The sequence below is a fragment of the Corvus kubaryi genome, unplaced genomic scaffold (assembly GCF_017639235.1).
Source record: "Corvus kubaryi isolate FWS band 111438036 unplaced genomic scaffold, C.kubaryi_AGA036_p1.0 138, whole genome shotgun sequence".
NCBI lineage: Eukaryota > Metazoa > Chordata > Aves > Passeriformes > Corvidae > Corvus > Corvus kubaryi.
The window spans coordinates 14,901,884-14,921,972 of NW_024580672.1; the positions used below are offsets into that span (position 1 = coordinate 14,901,884).

The 20,089-nt window shown below is 39.6% G+C and overlaps 1 protein-coding gene and 1 long non-coding RNA gene across 5 annotated transcripts in view; one reads left to right on the forward strand and one right to left on the reverse strand.

Annotated features, from left to right (window-relative positions):
* The window catches only part of VTI1A (vesicle transport through interaction with t-SNAREs 1A), a 258,483-nt gene that overhangs the window by 177,977 nt on the left and 60,417 nt on the right, over positions 1-20,089 (forward strand). The gene's annotated exons all lie outside the window — the stretch shown is intronic.
* Positions 122-8,233, reverse strand: LOC121660198. Its single transcript, XR_006014561.1, has 3 exons — positions 7,787-8,233; positions 4,108-4,265; positions 122-364 (listed from the first exon to the last, which is right to left on the reverse strand). It is a non-coding gene; the product is annotated as an uncharacterized LOC121660198 (long non-coding RNA).

Genomic DNA, 20,089 nt, shown 5'->3' on the forward strand with positions numbered 1-20,089 from the left:
GTTCAGTGCAGCTGGCAGCAAGTACTTGAGAGCAACCCAGGGCTGAGGAAGCAGCACAGGGGAACCTGAGTAGCCCCAAGTAACTCAGGCTGCGTGCGCTGACTCCTCGGGGTGCTGTCAAGCCGCCCTTACGTCACCGTGGATGAAATCGAAAGAGATCATTTGCGTTTGATCCCAGGTGTCTTTACATTTGAATCCAAACAGGAAAAAGCTCCTGGCAGCACGAAGCTGGGTTGGAGGTGTTGATTCTCTAAACATGTCCGGATGTCACTCTCCTTGCGTCAGATGGGCTGGCCGTGGGGCTTACTTTCCTTTTGTAATCTTGGGAGTTACTTGCACAATGAAAGGTTCAGGTTTTTCTGACCTGTGAAGAGTTATAGCAGAGCTCAGTACTTGTAAAGTATCATTACATGCTCAGAAGTAAAGAAATCTTTTACTGGGGAGGAGCTCAAACCAAAACCCTGAGTGTGGATGTTTCAACACCTTGGAATCTGTATCTGCATCTGAGTTCTGCAGGTTACGTGTGCCATTAGTGCATTAAACCAGTGTATGACATGGAAATTTCCCTAAAACTTAGAGTATTCCAGGTGCAGTATTTCTGCAGGCTCTGCTAGACCATTTCCAAGGGAAAATTTTATTTAATTTAATATCAAGCCAAATCCACTGTACATCTTCAAGTCTCAACTGTTTGAACATGGGCAGAACAGAAGCAGCACAAGGAGAAATAATGGGGTGTTTCCCAAATCAACTTCTCTGACCCTTAGCTCAGGAAAAATACCAACCTGAAGAAGGAGAAGCAAGTTCTGTCTCTAAAAGCACACAGGTTTTGCCTTCTCTAGTGATGCTACAGTCATGGCATTTTAAAAGAGTACAGTTGTTTTCAGTCCAAGAGCAAGTTGACTCTTCACGCATAGTTGACACTTCCATTTAGGCTGACAAGGGTAAATTTTAGGACAAACCACAGGAAATGGCTTGGAGAGGTGAAGGATATTAAGAAAATACTATACTGCTGCTTTAGAAGTAAAATGAAACACTTTAAGCTCTATTTTCCCATAAAATGTTTAAATCCATTGTTTTGATAATTTTTTTGCAAAAAAATATTGCAACTATTGAAAACAAATGTGCTTCAAAATATATAGTTGTTTTTATAATTTCAGACCAAGACAAGTCACAGGAAAATCCTCTTCTCATGGAGGGTAGCTTGAGGTTTTCTGAAAAGACATTTCTTTTCTCCTTCTTCTGTCCCCTCCCCCCCTGGTTTTGTACTAATTGTGCCCCCTTTCAAGTATTGCTTTCTGTGTGAGCTTTAAGAGTGAAGATTGTTTGACTTTTTGCTTATGGAAGAATCTGCTTTAGCAGACACAGCAATAGGAACAGAAATAGCACTTTCAAAGCTGAGGGACTGTATTCACTTTGGTATGTAGAGAATGGCAACAAGCAGTCATTAGGATTGAGAGAATTCTGTTCTTTCTCTGGCTCTCTGCCCCTGTTGCAAGATGAGCAAGGGCTGACCTGAACTTTTGTTTGTTTGTTCTGCTGTGGGGTTAAAGATTCATGCTCTCCACCCCACCTCCACCCGCGGCCCCCCCCCCCCCCCATGTTTATTCGGCTTTTGTAAGGGAAGGAGGAATTCAACTTCTGTGAAGGCAAAAGAAAGATCCTTTCCTTATATAAGAAACAGATGAATAAGACCTGAGGTGATAGATTGGTTTTTTTCCCATCTTCTTACCTGTAAAGAAATACAATATTTTTAGGGTAAGGGATGAATGTGGAAAGCAATGATTGAACAAATAACTTCTTTAAGGCCGGTGCTAGAAACACTTGCCAGTTATAGTAATGTCAGTTGGAGGTGTGATTTTTGGCTGTATGTGTTTATTGGCAAAAGCCCTAGTGTAGACATGGTTGTACCCCGGGAAAAAAGAAAGCTTTGGCCAGTATATTCTATTTTGCTTGGGGAGGGTATAACCTCTAACAATAAAAGCTTTTTTTTTCCATCTGGTAAGTTGCAACTCCAGTAGAAACTAGTGCCAAAATAGTTGTACTGTTGTAGTGGCAAATCTTTTTCATAGACTGGACTTCTGAGTCTGCTGTCCTAACATTAGCAACTGTGCTCCTGTTATTGTTAATTTTAACAGCAGCAACATCTGAAGGTGATTTGAGTGCCTTAGACTTTGTGGCATTGTAATGATCTTGAATTTACAGATCTGCATTTCATTTAATCCCCATGCCTAGGAGAATTGCAAACAGAGTTGCACTGGACTCCAGCATTTGCATAGAAGACTTTTCTTTAGAGTTCTCAAGTATTACTCAAGTAAAAAGGCCCATGTGTTTTGCAGAGGTCTGAAAGCAACTGTTTATAGTGCAGAGTTCTTCTAGGTCTAACACAGTGTTCAGAACTAGGTTTTGCAGATTTCTGTAGCAATTTTTTTCTTGACTTTGGGATTATGGAGGAGATGCAGTCATGACCTTGTGGGACTACATAGTCTTATGTGTGATGCCACAGGTCTTTCATGTGAACTTTCCTTTTCCTCACACATTAGGATGAGACAGAAGTAATTTTTCCTAATTCTGGAGCACACTGCATCAGCCATCTTCAATACATGCAATCAGAAGGGTTAAATACTCCAGGGAGACACTCTAAATATTTAAATATTCCAGGCCCCAGTTTCATGTCACAAGAACATTTCAGCTATTTTGTGATCTCTCCAGAGTGCTCTCACACTAGGAGAGCAAAAACAGTGCTGTCCTCAGTACTGTTAGGGAGGTGACCCCTGGAGATGTGCAGTCTGCCCCCAGTGATCAGTATCTGCTCATCTCCCGCTGGTATCTCATGCCAAATGACTTTTATAAATGAATTCTGACACCGCAACCTTGATTGCTCAGGGTTTTTTCCAGCCTTATACTGCATCTTTATGATATGGTACAAGTCAATGTTCTGGTTGTTTGGGTTTGGGGTTTTTTATTTTTGCTTTAAATTACCTCTGACTTCTATGGGTCTAAAATACAGCCAGTGCTGGATGCTTTTGGAAATCCTGCCCTTCAGCTGGTTTTGGGTTTGTTGGTTTTTTATGTCCAGTGTAGGACTCAGTAGTATGTGCTGGCATAACATCTCACTGGAGCAGAACAATGATTTACTGTGCTAATTACTGACATCACAAAACCACAGACAGTAATCTTGATCTTGGGGGCAAAAAAAAATAAACCCTAAACGCTAATTTAGGACCTATTCAAAAAGATAGTTTCTGTGAGGCTGGTAGGGCAAGAAAACTGAGCATGTCAAGTTTGAGAGTGTTTACCTTTCTAAGGTAATGCTCTTCCTAGTTTTTTTTATAAAAAGAAGGAAAAAAAAGGAAATGCTGGGGAAGGTTGGTCTTTGGTAATAGGTACAGACATCTGCAGCTGTACTTTCAGTATTGCTGGTCTTTCAGCTTCACAGCTTATCTTCTTCTAGAGTTTAGAAACATGAAATAAGTTAAAATCAATAGGGTTTTAGAATATTTGGACTTTGTGGCATTTTTTTCTTTGTTGCTCTGTGATTTGGACAACAAACATTGTGAACTGAGTAGCCTCAGTTTGTTAATCTCTCCCTTGGGTGCATCCTTTCTTAGTTCAGCAAAAACACAAACAAAAAATCTACTGCATGTGGTCAGTGCTCAGTTTGCTTGGGCTCATGTGTCATGTTGAAACCAGAATATTTTCTCTCCAAGACAAGCACAGTCCCTTATTCTTGGTAAGAATTCTCAGATTTCATTCTGGATTTTAGCTGTTAACCCTTTGTCATTCCAGCTTTAAAAAATCAACTTAAAAAAAATCATAGATATATAAAGGAAATACGTGTTGTTTAACATTTTGCTTGTTCGAATAGCTGAACTGCATTTCTTCAAAGAGAAAAACACCGCAAACAAGCAAACCCCCCAAGCAAGCAGATCACCTAGCCAAAACCAAAACAGAGAAATTTCCTTCTCAAAAGTGCAGATTTCAAGAAACTTTGTGTAATGAACTATAAACAAGGGGTTAAAATGGGGACACAATTACGTCTGATTCTTCAGTGTCTGCATCCCAGTGCCTTAGGTACTTTGGCTGAAAGCAGAAACATAAAAGACTGACCAAATTCTGGCATTTGCAGCTTCATTCACAGTTCAAGTGAGTTGCTTGCAACTCTCTGCCTGCAAATGACAGGGTAAAATCCAGTCTGGAATGAGAGCGTTCCTCCAGTCCTCTTGCTGTAACACAAACTCTCTTGGGGCAGTTGTACCACTAGAAATCTAAAGGGAAATTAAACAAAAATAAAGCTTATTACAAATACATATTCTTAGGACACCTACCAGATGAAATTGTCATGTGGCAAATTTTACCTTGTGGTGTGTCCGTTACCAGGCGAGCAACAAGAAACCTGGGCAAAACTATGGTTTCTGGAGGAATGTTTAATTGAAAGCTTTTCCCTTAAAAATATCATCTTTCCAGAAATGCAGATGTGCATGAGAATCCTATAGGGACATTGGTATTTGGCCTCTAGGATTTTAACAGTCCTGTTCCCAAGGTTAACATAGAGTGAGAGCCAAGTTTTATTTGAAACTATTATAACAAGGCAGATATGGAAGCTCATGGAGTATTACATTGCAAATCATATGTTAAAGAGAGACACATGGCTCTTGAGCTATAAAATGAGAAAGGAATGATATTTAAAAGATATCTTTAACCACTTGTTTTACTCATTAATCTGTGGTTCGGAAAGCATTATTTGCAGAAAAAAAATGCTACTATGGGATGGTTTCTGAAGAGAAAATAAATATTTCAGGCACTTTCACTGCGAACATAACTGTGTAACAATAGCAAAACAAATACTGATGGTGAATAACGTTTCTATGAGTGAATGTGTTGAACAGCTGCCACTTTCCACCCTTGAGACTTCTGCATATCTATGTTGGATGAAGTGATTCCTGTAGCAGATTTGTAATACACTTTGTGTTGCAGTGGGGTTAAAGGCAAGAGCTGAATTGTGATACTGCACCTTAATGTGGATTTCATTAAATCAAGGGAGAATTCTGCTATTGGCATGACAGAACTGCTGCTTATCAACAACACAAAAAGGTCTGAATATGCCTCATTGGCCAAACTCCTGACCCTGTGCAATGCCGTCACCACAAGGTACTGTTCTCTTCCACCCAAACTCTCCCACATGTGGTAACTTTCACTCTACCAAGTGCTCACTGGCAAACACTGTCCTGTCTCTCTCCATGTCCCTGTGACAGTGTTGTCCTTACCTGCACCTTCTGAAATTACATGAGGTGTTCTCAGATATTCACGGTCCTTCTGAGATTCTTGTTTCTTACCAGATTTTTATAAAGAAGACAGCGTCACACCTTTGAAATTAGTACTCAGGGGTTTATCAGGAGAATGATATGACTCAGATGTTGCCAACTGTATCAACTCATGGTCTAGATATTTTGTATGAGTGGGTTACGTTCTAGTAGCTAAAGAAGCAAGCAAGCCACTGAACCTGGTAGATACTCATTTTTAAAATCATATTTGAGGGTATGATATTTTGGAGAATACAGAAATTCATCTAGACCGTGAATGACAGCCTGGGACCAGTTGAATGAGGGGATGTCACAGTCTTCAGGGTAACTGTTACCATGGCTTGGGCCCATTCCTGACGTATTTGGGTAAATCCCAATATGAGACACCCCTGGGCATTACTGTCAGGGTGTGGGCCAGGACTCTGTCTCCCAGCTCAGCAGGAATTCTGCCTGCACAAAGCCCTTCTGTTAGTGGCAGTCTGGCTTCCTGGTGCGTGGGCTCTCAGTGTGCGTTTATGTGCTCACACTTTGGATGAGTGACTCTGACTTTAAAGACCCAGGAGCAACTTGTTGGCTGCCAAATGGGAGGCCTGGTAGTTGTTCCTGCTGCAACAGTCTCTCTTTGTTCTGCAGGATGGTACCACAGCAGATCACAAAGTTGCTGAGGGGTTGCGTGGGGCTTCCTACTCTTCTAGGTACAGTGGCATAACAGCTGCCTCTTGGGTCTGAAGCTTGCCTCTTTGTTAAAAATAAAATCTGCTTAAGTGTCACCCTTTTTGAAAGAATTCTTCAGAGTTCAAAGTAAATTATCTCAGGGATGATGATAATCATTGGCCTTTAATTGAACTGTGGGGCTTCAAATGTAGAAACCAGTTCATGGTTAATCATTTAAGTTCATCAGAAATAAGATTCAAGTCAGGGCAATTAGACAATTGCTTCATTACTCACACTGTCTAATGATGTTTCACTGATCTTTCACAAATGATAATACAGTAGATGAACTGTGCAGTTTAAATTATTCCAGTTTTAGATAGTTGAACAGTGACTTACCAAAACTGTTAATAGAAGTTATTCAAGATGTGCTGTCTAAATCCTTTCCAATTAGTGTTGAGGTCTTGAAGGGCCAGTCTTAGCTTTTTATTAATATGTTCAGTTTATTAATGTATTTTTTTATATATGCATAGTGCGACTGTCTGGTACATCTCAAGATGTTGCATAATTATTATCCTTTTAATTTGTGTTACTTGGGTTTTACTCCTTAGTCTTGCTTAAAATTCAGAAATATTTCATAGCTTAATAACTCATTAGAAAACTGTGACATGTACTGGAGGTTACCTCAAAGGCTATCCATATTTAACAGTAAACTTGAGATAATTCATTGGCAGGATGACTGTCATTGACCACTTTAAATATTTCAGGTTGTGTTTTGACCTTTTGCCTTACATTTAAACCATATGGAGAAACTGAACAGATTGTGTACAAAATTGGGATCTTTGCCAGATGGTTATGGCATTAGGAAACAACGAAAAATTACTACCTGATAATAGTACTACATATATAGTTTATTAAATATACACTTCTTTTTTTTTTTTTTTTTTTTTTACTTTACTGTGTTTTAAATATGAGTCTTCCCCTTCCTTATTAAAAAATCCCTAATAAAAAGATCTGCTTCCGGTTTTGGAGGAACATCTGTGGCCAACAAATTATTGCCTAAATATGATTTGAGATACAAATCAGGTTTTTGAAAAACAGGAGTAATTAAAAATGCTAATGATGATTTTCAGGTCTTTCATGATTTTAGCTTGCCACATATAAAAAGGTATTTTTTTGGATGCTTGATGTTCTCTTGGGAAGCTTTTTGCTGGGATCTAGTGTAGAGAAGCAAGAGTGGAGGAGAAATTGCATCCTAGTCACAAAATAATCAGAAGATTTAGGATGGCCTGTTCAGTTTTGATGGGCTTTTCTCGAAGGATGTCAAATGGCTGTGTGAGTCAACTTTCCTGTGAAAATGCAGCATGTCTTTAGTCTCTGACTTTTCACACTTTTGTCAGATCGTCTACTGCTGACTTGTAGAGGTTTCTTATGAGTGAACAAAACTGTTAGTGGATACACAAAGTTTCTCTAGATTGGCCATGTGACAGATTGTTTCCCATTCTCTCCCTGTTGAAATCCATGAAAAATTTTTTTTCACTGAGTTCAGATGCAGTTTTGGAGACAGAATAAGCATGTTTTAATTAGTTTATGTCATAAAATGTAAGCTGTCATACTGCATTTACTAGGATTCCACAGATTTCCATTACCATCCTGTTATGATTTAACTTGGTAATTATATTTATGAAAAAAGGCTCAGTGATAAGCTACCCATACAAAAGGCTAATGATGAAGATGGATGGAAGGAAGATGGGAAAGTATTTCATTCCCTGGCAAGACTTCTGTATTGTTGACCTTTGTGCAGACCATCAGCCTTGAATCTCTCTATTACATACCCTTCCTTCCCTTTGGCATAACTTGGTGTCTCAAAGGATCATTAGGTTGATTAGTGAGTCCAGAACAGTTTCTGATGTGCTTCTCATGCAGTGCAACTATCCTTCACACAAGGCTGGAGGTAACTTTGAAGGATGTGGCTTTGTTTTCAGCTGCATGATACCTGCAAAGAAAACTAGCATGTTACTGCAGTATTTTAATACAGGGAAGGCAGCTTGATCCAAGTTCCCCAGATGTTCCTGTGGACAATTGGTGACCCACAACCACATAATCCACAGTGTTTCTGAGCTGACAGTTTGATGATAGATGTTTATTGTCCGTGGGATGTTTTGAGACCAGGCAGTTCTCTCTAGATGCTATATGTTGCAACTTTTCTAAGTAGTTTGTTATTTTTGAGACTTCCCCAGAACGGATGCATGTATTTCTAGTCAGATATAGCAGTGTGTACAGGTATTCTTTGTCACAGCTGCGTTTTCTCTCTGAAAGCTTTTACCTTACATGAAAATGCTTAGAATCTTCTTTCACCTTTGAAGTCAATTAACTAATTTGTTCCCAGGTGGGTTGTGCATCTCCCTGGTGCCTCCCATTCCAGGATCTGCACGTGTCCTCCTGTCCCTCCTTGCACTGCTGGTCAGAAAGGCCCTCACACCCTTTCCCATGCAATGTCAGAAGCCTTTGGGGAATGTTATTGCCCTGATAAGGAAACTGAAGAACCACTTCAGGTCTTGCAACTCATGATAGCTAAAAAGCTTAAGACTACCCCTGAGTATTGGTTTCCAGTGCCGTTGTTTCTCTGGTGAAGCCTAGAGTGCAACATGTTCTCAGCATCATGTGCAGTGGTACTGGGATCTGGTCATATTGTGCAATGGCAAGTTCTTACAGTAGTGAAATTTGAGACATCTCAACGGGAAATGTTGAGGCCCCTTAATTCTTCAGTACATGGCTCTCAAAGGCCTTTGCGGACCCATTTAACATGTTTAGCATTAAGTGGTTTTTCTCTTACCACCTGTAGTTTGGTTTGCATTCCTCTCACCTTTCCTTACTGCTACACTAGTGCCAAGCTGTTTCCAGAACTGATCTGCCTCAAAGACATTTTCTTTTAGGTTTTATTCTAAATAAGTACAAGAAAGGTCTTTATTATTTGCAAATTAAAAGCATATCCTGCGTTTGTCCTTCACATGAAATTTGGCTTCATTTTAGGCAACAAGTCATAAGTAATGAAATAGAAGCTGAAGGTGCTGTGCTTCTAATTTCTGCAAGACTAAAGATCTTGTTAAATGAAGCATTTCTACTACAATTAATAAAGCTTTGTTTAGGGAAAGATAGAGGGAAGCACTCCATTTTGTGTGTAGTGCATCCACATTGTAGCCCAAAGCTGTCCTTAAAAACTAGAGCAAAACTGGCACTGAACTTTCCCTGATTGCTGAAGCAGTCCAAGATTTCTGGCTGGCTGTGAAGCTTTTCCTCTATTTATGCTATAACTTGGAATTGTTTTCTAACCATTTCCTCAGTAAGCACAGTTTAACCAGTTAGCAGACTGATTTAGAGGCTGAATTCCAGTATTCTTGTTCTATGAATGGTTCCATTGGCTTAATTGACTCCTTGGGAATTAAGGAAGTATTCAGTAAAAGTGATGGACCTCAGGTTTCGTTAGTTGTATGTAGCAGCCGGCTGAAATACAACTTCTTGTACATATGAAAACAATGGTGCTGTTCATAGTTCCATCCTCAAGAGATACAGACACTAATATAATGACAATTAAAAAGTTTTATTGATCCATATATTTCTTAGCCATTGCACATCATGAAGTACTCCTAAGAAACCAGAGGATTCTGTTTAACAGCTAGTCAGCTAACACTCTAAGAAATCTTTCATGAAATTTATGTAGTTCATGGTTGGAAAATATTTGATTTCCCAAAATGAAATGACAAGTGCATGAGGTGAGGATGCAATTTAAAATGCCCTACCAGTTTTCTAAACAGACAAGCCTAGGTGCAATGAACTTCTTGAGTCCTCAGGAGTTGTGCTGTGTGTTGACCCACATCAGGTTCTCTAAAGAGTTATTCAAGCAGATTTTGATGCATCCCAGAAAGGCGGTAGAAACACTTTTCACATGCAAGGTAACTGCTCTGATAGTCAGTTTGTTTGATGAAGACAGGATGCATTTCTGTTGTCATGACACAAAACAATGAAAACAAAATCTTAAAAGCTTTTAGAAGAAAGTTCTTAAAAGATGGCATGTTAATTACTTTAGGTATTTTTCAGTTTAATGATAGCTAAACATGGTGCTTACACAGGGTTAAATTAATCAACAGCTTCATAATTAAAACAAATATCTTCTCCCAGAGATTTAAAATGTGGATTTTTTTTGTTATTATTAAACAGTCAAAATGTTTTTGTCAGATGAGGCAAGAAATGGATTGTTGAACATAGGAACCTCCTGCATACTACTCCTGAATACATTAGCATTAACTATTTTTCCTTCCAGACAATAAATTATGAAAAAGCTCTTTAAAGTGGGGAGGGTCGGGACAGGATGGTGGAAGCCAGTGAGATGGTGGGTAACACATTCACTTGCAGTGTTTGCAGCCTCACTTCAGACCTGCTGTGGTTTGTGAATAGAGCTGTCTGTTCCCACCTGAATTTCTTTATAGGAAAGCCCAGCACAATGGCTTTGCATTGGTCATGGACTTAGAAGCTCAAACTCTATATTTGAGCTCTCAAGGAGAGCTGGCAGAGCTGTGGGAGGAGGCTTTTCTTTGCTGGCCCATGCTTTCAGGAGGTTTAAAATTATCCAGATTCTCAACTTATCTTTTTTTGAAATTATCAAATGAAGTTTATTGGGTAAGCTTTTTATGCCAGTGTCATGAAAACTCATCCTTGAGAAATATACAGCCCTCCTGACCTTTCCTGTCTCCCAGTCATGCTTTTACATTTCCACTTGGAAGGCTGATATTCACCACTCTAGGAGATTTGCTACCACTATTAATGATCTCTGTGCGTTTGGTAAACAGCAGATCAAATTGATCTGTCCCATTGTTACTGAAAACATAGCTAAATTAACAGATTAGTAGTATTAATGTAGTTTAAATTTGGTGACGTTATCCTGCATGGGTTTGATATGGAAAATGGGTAGCTGGTTCATTTTCATGTGCAAAATCCAGAGTCTGCTTTGAATGTTTATCTTAAATTTGTCTGTAAACTATGAAACTCCCTTTCAACCACATAATTTCCTTTTAGCACACTTGCCCATCAGCTGTTAAACGTCAAACAAACATTAGGAGCTTCAGCAATAGGTCTATTTTATGAGTGCATAGTAAATTTTTTCATCCTAGTAAAGTTTATTTAGGTATCATAAGCTGATAACATTCTAATGCATGAAGAAAGCATGTTTTCTTTCTTCTGAATCAGACAGTGTTCCCCTGATAACTATCCTGAGGTAAAATATAATGAAGTTGGCTTTAGTTTTACAAGCACTAGCATCATGTCATACGCTGGCAAAGTTTCTAAAATAACTGGGTATATACATTACTTTGATATTAAAAGAGAACAGGGAGATTACAAGAAGGTATTTAAAGAATCGAGAAGAATAAAGCTTCTAGATGATGATACCGGGAAAGTGTTCTCCTCTAAAAAGAAATAGTGAATTTGAGAAGGAAAATCCACAGAAGTCAGCAAGGCTCTGAAGCCTTTTCTCACAACTCTATTCAAATTTAGTGAAAGCGAGTATTCTTTCTGCAAGGCTTTGAATCATTCTCTAACTTTCCATTGCAGAAATCTTTTCTGTCATCCTAGGTAAAAATCCAACCCATCCCCACCCCAGTTACTGAATCCTATAGGATTTTTCCATAGGAATAGTTAAAACCACTAAATTTTTAACTTTCTGCCATAAATCCTAAAGAGCTGTGGGAGAAAAGTAGGCTTTAGAGAAGTGGGAAAAATACGCTCTGAGTGAAAGCAACTTGCCCAATGTCCTGTGTACGTCCTGAGTGAGGAATTTCAGATGAGTGTTTGCCTCATCCCTGCTCTGTGAGGTCTGTCCGTGGGGTGATGCTGTCACTGAGAGTGGAAGTGTCTTGCGTTTCTGAGTAGCCTGGAATGGGGCCATGCACCGACGTGCTCGGTCTGGTGTTTACACGGGCTCTGTTTGCGTAACTGAAGGAATGGAGTCTGTGTAAACAATTCCCATCGATTATGACAGCTCATGCCAGCTCAGTAGCATTAGATTCACTACTTAAATATTTCAGGCTGATATCTATTTGTTTTCTCACTATACTGGAGTGTTTATTAATAAGATTTAGTATGTAAATACTCTTCTCTAGTGTTCAGTGCTAAAGATGTTCTCCTTTTAGTGGGATTTTTGTTTTGTTCTAGTAATATTAGTTTAAGAGCCATTGATGGCACAACCTGGTGCTAATTCAAGCATCACTGCTGCCTGAATCATTCAAAAAATAAATATTAATTCAGTGTTTCAATGGAAGGTGATGACACAAATATTGGAGCAGGCCTGTAAAGGGATGGTCATTGTCAAAATCACGGTGTCTTTGACATGCAGAGAGAGATACAAAGAGAGGATCTGCAATCACTTCCGACTGGCTGGTTGTCAAGCTGACATTTCCCCTTGCTTAGTCAACTGCCTGCTTCTTAAGCTCTGCCACACCCACCCCACTTCAATTTCAACAATGTCTCTCCATTCCAGCAGCTGTTTCGGTATTGTCATTTTGCTGAAGAACACTTTAGGTGATGTATCACATGCTTGCCTGAGGAGTTTTTCCTATTATTTTATCTTACTCACAGAGAACATTTGATGAATCTGTTGCCATGTTTTGTTTGAGAAGGTGTTGAAACTCATTGTAGTTGGCATCAGCCCCAGTCAAGGTCAGTGCCAAGCTTGGTGCTGGTGCCAGTGGTCTGTTGTGCCTGGCATAGCTACACTGCTCCTCTGAAGGACATTAGCTGAGTCAACAATAGCATGTTTCCATCACCACTGCTACATTAGCACTGGAAGTTTTGCTGGAAAAGTAGTGTTGGCAGGGTTTGGTTTGGTTTTGTCTTTCTTGTTCCTGGCCAGCATAGCAATGCCAGAAAAAGACTCTGATGGAAACTGAGCATTAGCACTCTACAGCCTCTGGGTGCAGCTGATCAGTCCTTCAACCTGACCAGCATTATGTTGTGCCCTGACTCCCAGGGAGAGAGATCGTAGTGCTGTTCTGTGGCTGTAAAAACTGCAGAACCCAGCTGGGAGCAATGTCCTGTTCTCACCTCTTCTGAGCAGAGCAGACTTGGGAGGTTCAATGTAAACTTTGCTGCCTTGTTCGGTGTCTCCTCTTCTGAAGTGCTGCAAAAACCAGCAGGGTACTCTTGCCATGAGAAGCTGAAGGTGGTTCTTAAACCACTGGTCTCTCAGCAGTTCCACCCAAGCTGGACTTGGTCCATGTCCTTTCCAACCTGTCCCTCACTGAAGTATAGATTAATATTCCGAACTTAATAATTGATTTGATCAACGTGATTTGTTTTCAATTTTATAGATGCTCAGTGGCAGCGAAGCAGGGGAATTAACTGTGGGAGAAACAGCAGTAGTAAAGAGTAAGGCTGGTGTTTGGATGCCCTGACCCCTTCCCCCTCTCTTTCCACATGGCTGGGAATTGTTTTAACTATGCAAGAGCATTAAGGTAAAAGCTCATGAGGCTGTGTGTTGATATGACACAGTACTTGGGGAACACTGTCTTGCAGTACCATAACACAGTCAGGTTTCAGGCTTTACAGTTCAGGAATTCCTTCCCCTTTTTTTTTTTTTAAGAACCTTCCCATTATTATCCATCTTTCTGTGGTTTTCTAGACTGTGGTTGACTATGATAATATTGCAGTACAAATTAAATTCTGCTTCCAGGGATTTTTCCTAGGTCTCATTTGCTGCTTTCCTGCACAGGTTATGAAATGTCACAACTCAGGAGTACCAATTATTAGTTTCTTTATTTAATGGGTAGTTTTAATGTTCTAGGAGAACCTATTTCTTAACTTAATGAAAGTATTTTTAGGCTGTTGCATAGCATTTGCCTAGTTATTTTTTGTTCTTGCTCTTTGAACACGTCTAGTTTTACTGCTCTGGCATCATTGTACAGTTCTATAATCTAAGAAAAGTAAGCATTTACGATTTTGTGGATAGTTTCAATGTTTTGGGATTCTTTTGCTTGTGTTTAGTCCTAATTATAGAACATTTCTAGTGACACTTCACTTTTGGCAAAACTGCCCTAAATTCAGAAGTTTTGTAAGGTTATAGTCCATGAAATGTGCCACTAGGAAAATATTTTATGTGTGTCAGTATGTTTAAGATTCCTTTACTGACATTCTGCTTTCGAAAGGCTTTATCTGGCAGTACCATTCACTCTGGTTAACAGTAGGCATTTAAGCCCTGGTCATGCAAAGCACGTTTGCCATTCTTGTCTTTTAGAGGCTTGTTTCCAAATGAGGGATTCATAAATCTGAGCTAAGTGTAGAAGCCAGGTTAAGGAGAGGCTGAGCAGGGAGTACTTTCCACCTCTTCTGCCAAAGTTGCCATCCTTTATCTTAAGTAGAGGTGCTTATGTTCCACCTGTATGTCACATGTATATGTGCTGCATGTTTTCCAGGGGTCTAGGCGTAGTTTCCTTTGAGATGCTGAACATAATTTCTGCTCCTCATCTCCCCCTTGCCCAGGGCTGTTACACTGATCAGGGTAACCTGTTCTGTCCATCTTCTCACACTGTGGCTGGGCCTGCCTTTGAAGGGCAGGAGGCAGGCTTCAAGCTGATCCTGTTTCATCTTCTAATTTTTTTTCTTCTTGGAAATTGCTGTTTTGCCCTGTGTCCCAGTTCAGTTCATATAGGAAACCAGTTTTATTTATGCATTATATCAGGGGTTTGCTGACACACTGAACAGTGAATTAAGCTATGTGGCTGAAGCAGCTTCTACTCATGGCTGTTCATCTGCCTTTCTTTGGGAAGTCAGTGCAATCACCCTGGTGAGAGCTGAATGGGATGTGCATTTGCTTCTCCACCACTGTTTATAATCTGCTATATTAATGTAGCCTGACATTGGTTTAATTTACGGTATAATGCTGGGTTGTAAACTGCAGCTGTTCACAAATAGATTTATTTCCCATTCAGGCACCTCTCCAGTGAAGGCAATATCCTCCAGGAGCCCAGCAGGACACAGCTTCAGTCAGTCCAGTGTAGTCTGATGTCTCATGTGTCAGCACTCTGTCCACGCCATCCCCATAGTGACCTGGTTTTCTGGCCACTCAGAAGGTCAAACAATATAAACTTGAGCTGGAGTTCACACTAATCCATAAGATAAATAAGTGCTTATAAGTTATGGGCTCACATGGAGGCAGTCTTCAGTAGCTTTTCCTTATTTTAGTGTGTTGGGTAACTCAGCAGAATAGAGCTTTTGGTCACTTACAGTCAAACCAATTACTTCATTTAGGAGAGAAGGCATTACATCTACACAGTAGCTTCTCTTCAGTGAAAAAGTCATTGCTATTTAGATGTTATCTAGATTTCCTGCCTGAGAGTTGGAACAGAGCCAAACATTACATGACTCCAGAAAAAAATACTGCTTTAAAATTTTACTTGGCTTCTTAGAGGACGATTTACTTTTTACGAGGTGATGAGAAAAAGGGAGGAACTATGTGACAGAGAAAGAGACACAAATTTTTGTATTGCAAGTATCTGAGGAAAGTCTTACAGGAGGAGTTTTTTAATTATTTTTTTTTAATCTGAAGTGTATTTCAGTATGTTTCCATATTTATCAAACTGTGCTAAAGGAACATCAATACATACATTAATATAGTGATGCTAGATTGTATCTAAGAGTTCTGTAGAATCTACAAATTACCCTTGAAATTATAAGTATGCTCTGCTTCTACACCTGACTGCCATCTCCATTTTGTACATTGGGCTAATTTGTTTTCTTCCTAGTTGTTTTATCTCCATTTGGGATTGAGATTCCCTGGGAAGGGAGAAGGTGCTAACAGTACAGACGAGTGACAAGCTGGCTCCTTTTCAAAAGATGCTTTGTAGCACAATAGGATGGGAGCAGCTTTTGAAATCCCACTCATTCTGGCTTCTTGACACAGGCTTGGGGTCTGCAACAATGAAATGTCCCGTGAGATAGAACAAAAGGCCAGTTGTTTTAGCACAACCCTTTAAAATATAGTTTTGGAGAATGTGCAGAAAGATTGGACAGGGGAGAACAAGCAAGGCAATCTTTCCTAGGAGAGGTTGCTTTTTTACTGAAATTGACCCCAAAAGGAAGAAGCTTCCTGCATGAGAGAAGAATCCATGATTCCAGACTTACGTGGAGTAGGAGTGTGTGCAGTCCTATCTTAGAGAAATCCAGTCTAAGCCTAAAGAGCAGCACAGCATGGTGCATCACTGACATGCAAAAGGCTGTCCCCATTCTTATGTCTGCTCCCATGCATTTCCTGTGAATCCACAGTGATAGTGCAAATCAAAGACAAAAATGTGGGTGCATTTGCTGTAGGCATTCCTATGGCCCTGAAGGGTGAAGCATCATAAACTGCTGATCAGCTGGGAGTTCTGGGCACTGGGGAGCACTGAGGGAGATCTTGTACCCTAACAGTGGCTGGGGCCAAGAACCCCTGTGCCTTATGGTCCTGTTTTGTGAGGAGCACACCGGGTGCAGGGTTTCTATATGGAAGGAACCACAGTCTGGCAATCTATTGTAGCTTAATCTGCAAGATTAAAAGTAATATGCACTTGTAATGCATAGTGGAAGTCATCAGAATAATTGTTACCAGGGTTGTGGCACATGCAAGCCCCTGTTCTAAACTACTAATTGTAGTTAATTTCTTTATTTTACTTTAAATACCATTAATGGACAACAGAAAACTGGATTCTGCCATATAGCAATAAAACACCAGACTGGAATATGTATTCTGACTGGACTTCTTTCCCTCTCTCTCTCCACTATATGAAAGGTGTTTTCTACTAATTTTTTTTTCCTAGTTTTTGAAGTGAAGGTGACAATTCTCACAGAGTGTTGGGAGATGCTTAATTTGAAATCTGTAAATGAAAGGTATCTTCGGGTACTTCAGTTGTCATTAGTAGCTCATCACTTCTGTATGAGATGCTTAAAAACAAGTCAAACTATCAAATACATATCATTTAAAAATAGACACATTTTTAGAATACCAGCCATTTTTCTAGGTCATAAAAAGGCAGAATATTTCAGGTGATGTTATCAAGTTCAGAAATACCTTATCTGAGAGAGGGGATTCAAAAGGTACCACTTTATGCCTATTGTTTTAGCAGAAGCTAACAAGAACAGTGTTTGTTAAAGAAAACTCTTTCATATTGGGTTAGTTCTCTTAAAAAACAGCCTCTAAGAAGTCCTATGTAAAAGTTCAATTTTTGTTTTCTGTTAAATCAGATGAAACAGCCTGTCGCGGGAAAATAACAGATATTTTGAGACCCTCAAGTTGTGGAGGGCAGTTACTCCACTCTTGAATTTTAGAGGAGGTAGCTAGGTAAAAGTAACAGCCTCCAGTGGGTTTCTTGGACTCCTATAGATTGGTCTCTTAAGTAATCTGGGGCAATTCTGAATTTACTTTAGTTTGTTTCAAACCAGAAATCAAACCAGAGCAGTGACTATAAAGATATTTTTACATCCCATTCTCATAGCTTTCTCAGAAACTGTTCTTGCTCGCAATCATAAAGTCCAGAGGAATCCTATAATTTGGACAAACAGATAATTGTGATTGTCTGATAGCAGGTCCTGTGTTTTTAATTCTTAATGTTTGGGGTTTTACCTTAAAGCTTGTATCACTTCTGTTGTGAAAATTTCATGGCTTAGGGATTGGTTACAAACCCATTTTTAATTTGCCTTTTTTTGTGACCAAAAAAGGGATAGAGCTGTGGAAAACTGGTGGTTTTGTGCACAATTTTATGATGATCCTAAAAGCTAAGTGAAAAATGCTGGTTTTTTTCCAACTAGGAAATTTGTGTTCCTTTGTGGTTGCTATTTACAAGTTGCCTTTCATTTTGCTGGTCCATGCATGGTTTACTCTTGGTTTTAAGCTACAGTTTTTACCGACATGACAGGGCAAAGGCAAATGGAAACTATTGCATTTAGCCAGTAACTATGCAAACAGCAAAAATGTAAACCACTGGCATACTCTGAGTAGTCAGAACCACAAAGGCAGGTAAAAGCCAGTTAAAATTTGACACTTGGCCACATGGTGAATTTTTGAGAACCCCAGCTGTCTGAGGTGTGAGAACATCTGTGATTGTCAACAGTTCATTAGAAAATTACTGGCAATAAAAAAATGCCAGCCCCTCTCTTCCTGAAAGCAATTCAGTTCCTGATGGTCTGCCCGTCCTCAGTATCATTTTACTCCATTCACAGAGGGACAAATTTTGCAACAAATTTTTCTTCTGTGTGTCCCTGGTGGTGTAATGATCTAACATCATTATTCACTCCTTACTTACACCAGATTTGAATATGCCATTGTTTCTTGGACAATAAAAACATCATTTGCCTAGCAGTCATCACATACATTAAATCTTTGCCATATGTGTATTACATTCCTGTGTCGTATTCCTTGGACAGAGCCTGGGTAGATTCCTTTGGCTCGAGTTTTGACATGATGGCTGTAGTAACCAAGAAAGCTTCCATTAATAACTGGTCAGAGCACTCAGTTAATACTTTATCAGAACCCCTTGCAGTATTTGGGTGATATTGATGTGGGGCTGCCTGGAAGTTTGCACATTAGAGCAAAAATGTGCTGAAGTCAGGAGCAATCAGCCTTTTATACGCTTACAGAAACAAGAAAAAAGATGGCATGCCTGATCAGACCTGTCTATGCAGGGGACCTAAAATAGTCTGGCTGTATGATCTTCTTGAGATTTGCAGGTCTGTTGCTGCTTGGATTCTTCCTCTCTTTGAGTATTTGGCTGCCTGCAACAGGATTTCCATTGCTAACATTGTCTCTGTGCCACATAGCAGTGGGGGTTGGAGAATTACTATTTAGTGCTTCTTTCTCACATGTTTTTGCAGCTCCCCCTTATTTCTTTTCTTGTATTTGGCTGTAGACGTGAGGGTGAGATCACACATAGATAGAATGAGAACTGTAGAAACACATTACTCGGCCGTATTTAGTGCCAGCATTTGGAAGTGCCAAATTGCTTTTTGAGTTTGCAGTATCACATGTTGGAGACGTCACAGGCTACTACTATTCATTGATATTTACTCCTTTCAGCACTTGTGTAATACCCTTTTTGCTACAGGATGCTGATGCATTGACCTATGATATAAAAACAATGTAGTGCTTCTGATCCAGTGGTTCTGAGTTTGTAGACTTCTCCATTAGACATTTGAAATGAGCCAGTTATAAAAGAAGAGATAGTTTAACCATGACACTTGTTCATTGTTTTTGTCCTCAGCAGTTCTGTATAGACTGTCTTCATAATTAAGGGCTTTACTGAGTAAAGAAGATTCCCAGCAGTCACCCTGGAATTGGATTAACAGCACAAGAAACTCCCCCATGCTAACCACATGTTCAGTCCCTTTCTGTCTTCCCATATACAAGCCCTTCTTCAATTTGTTTAAATGAATTGCTGTAATTTGGCTCTGTAGACTTGAAGAAATCGAGCTAGGCTTTATTTAGAAGTATAGTGGTGCATAGAGTCTCCATCTGAAATTAGGGCCATGTTGTACAAATTACTGTATAAACAAAAATTAAGAGAAATTCTCTGCACTGATGAGTTAATAATCTTGGTTGTCAAGACAAAGAACAGGAGAAGGGAGTAGTGTTATCTTTGCCATGTGCTTCAGATGCACAGACTGTAATCTACCAAAGGTGATGCAGGGGATGCATTGCAACATTTAGAAGTGAACCTGCATTTCTTGTATCTGAATATTCTACCTTAAATACAAGACTGACTTCTGCCTTGTGAGTCATTACAAACTCTGCAATCATTTGAGGTTGATACTGTGCCAGGCTACATATGGCCATGAAGACAAAGTAGTTAATGTTAAACAGAACCGCATTTCTTTTTACCTGCAGATCTGTGAAAATAAGTAAATGTTGTCTTCCTGAATTACGAACTGCATCCTTTCTATGGTGGTATAAAAGAAGGGAACATTTTACTACATCCATGTTTTAAAGCTGCTGCCTGGTTCAACATATCCCAGCAGTTTCCATCCGTTTCTCAATCTTTGTGGTAACTGTACAAATACCTTTGCACAAGTCATGCTGCACGACTTGGTTGTATTCATTGTCTTTTGGGAGAAGGTTTTCTTTC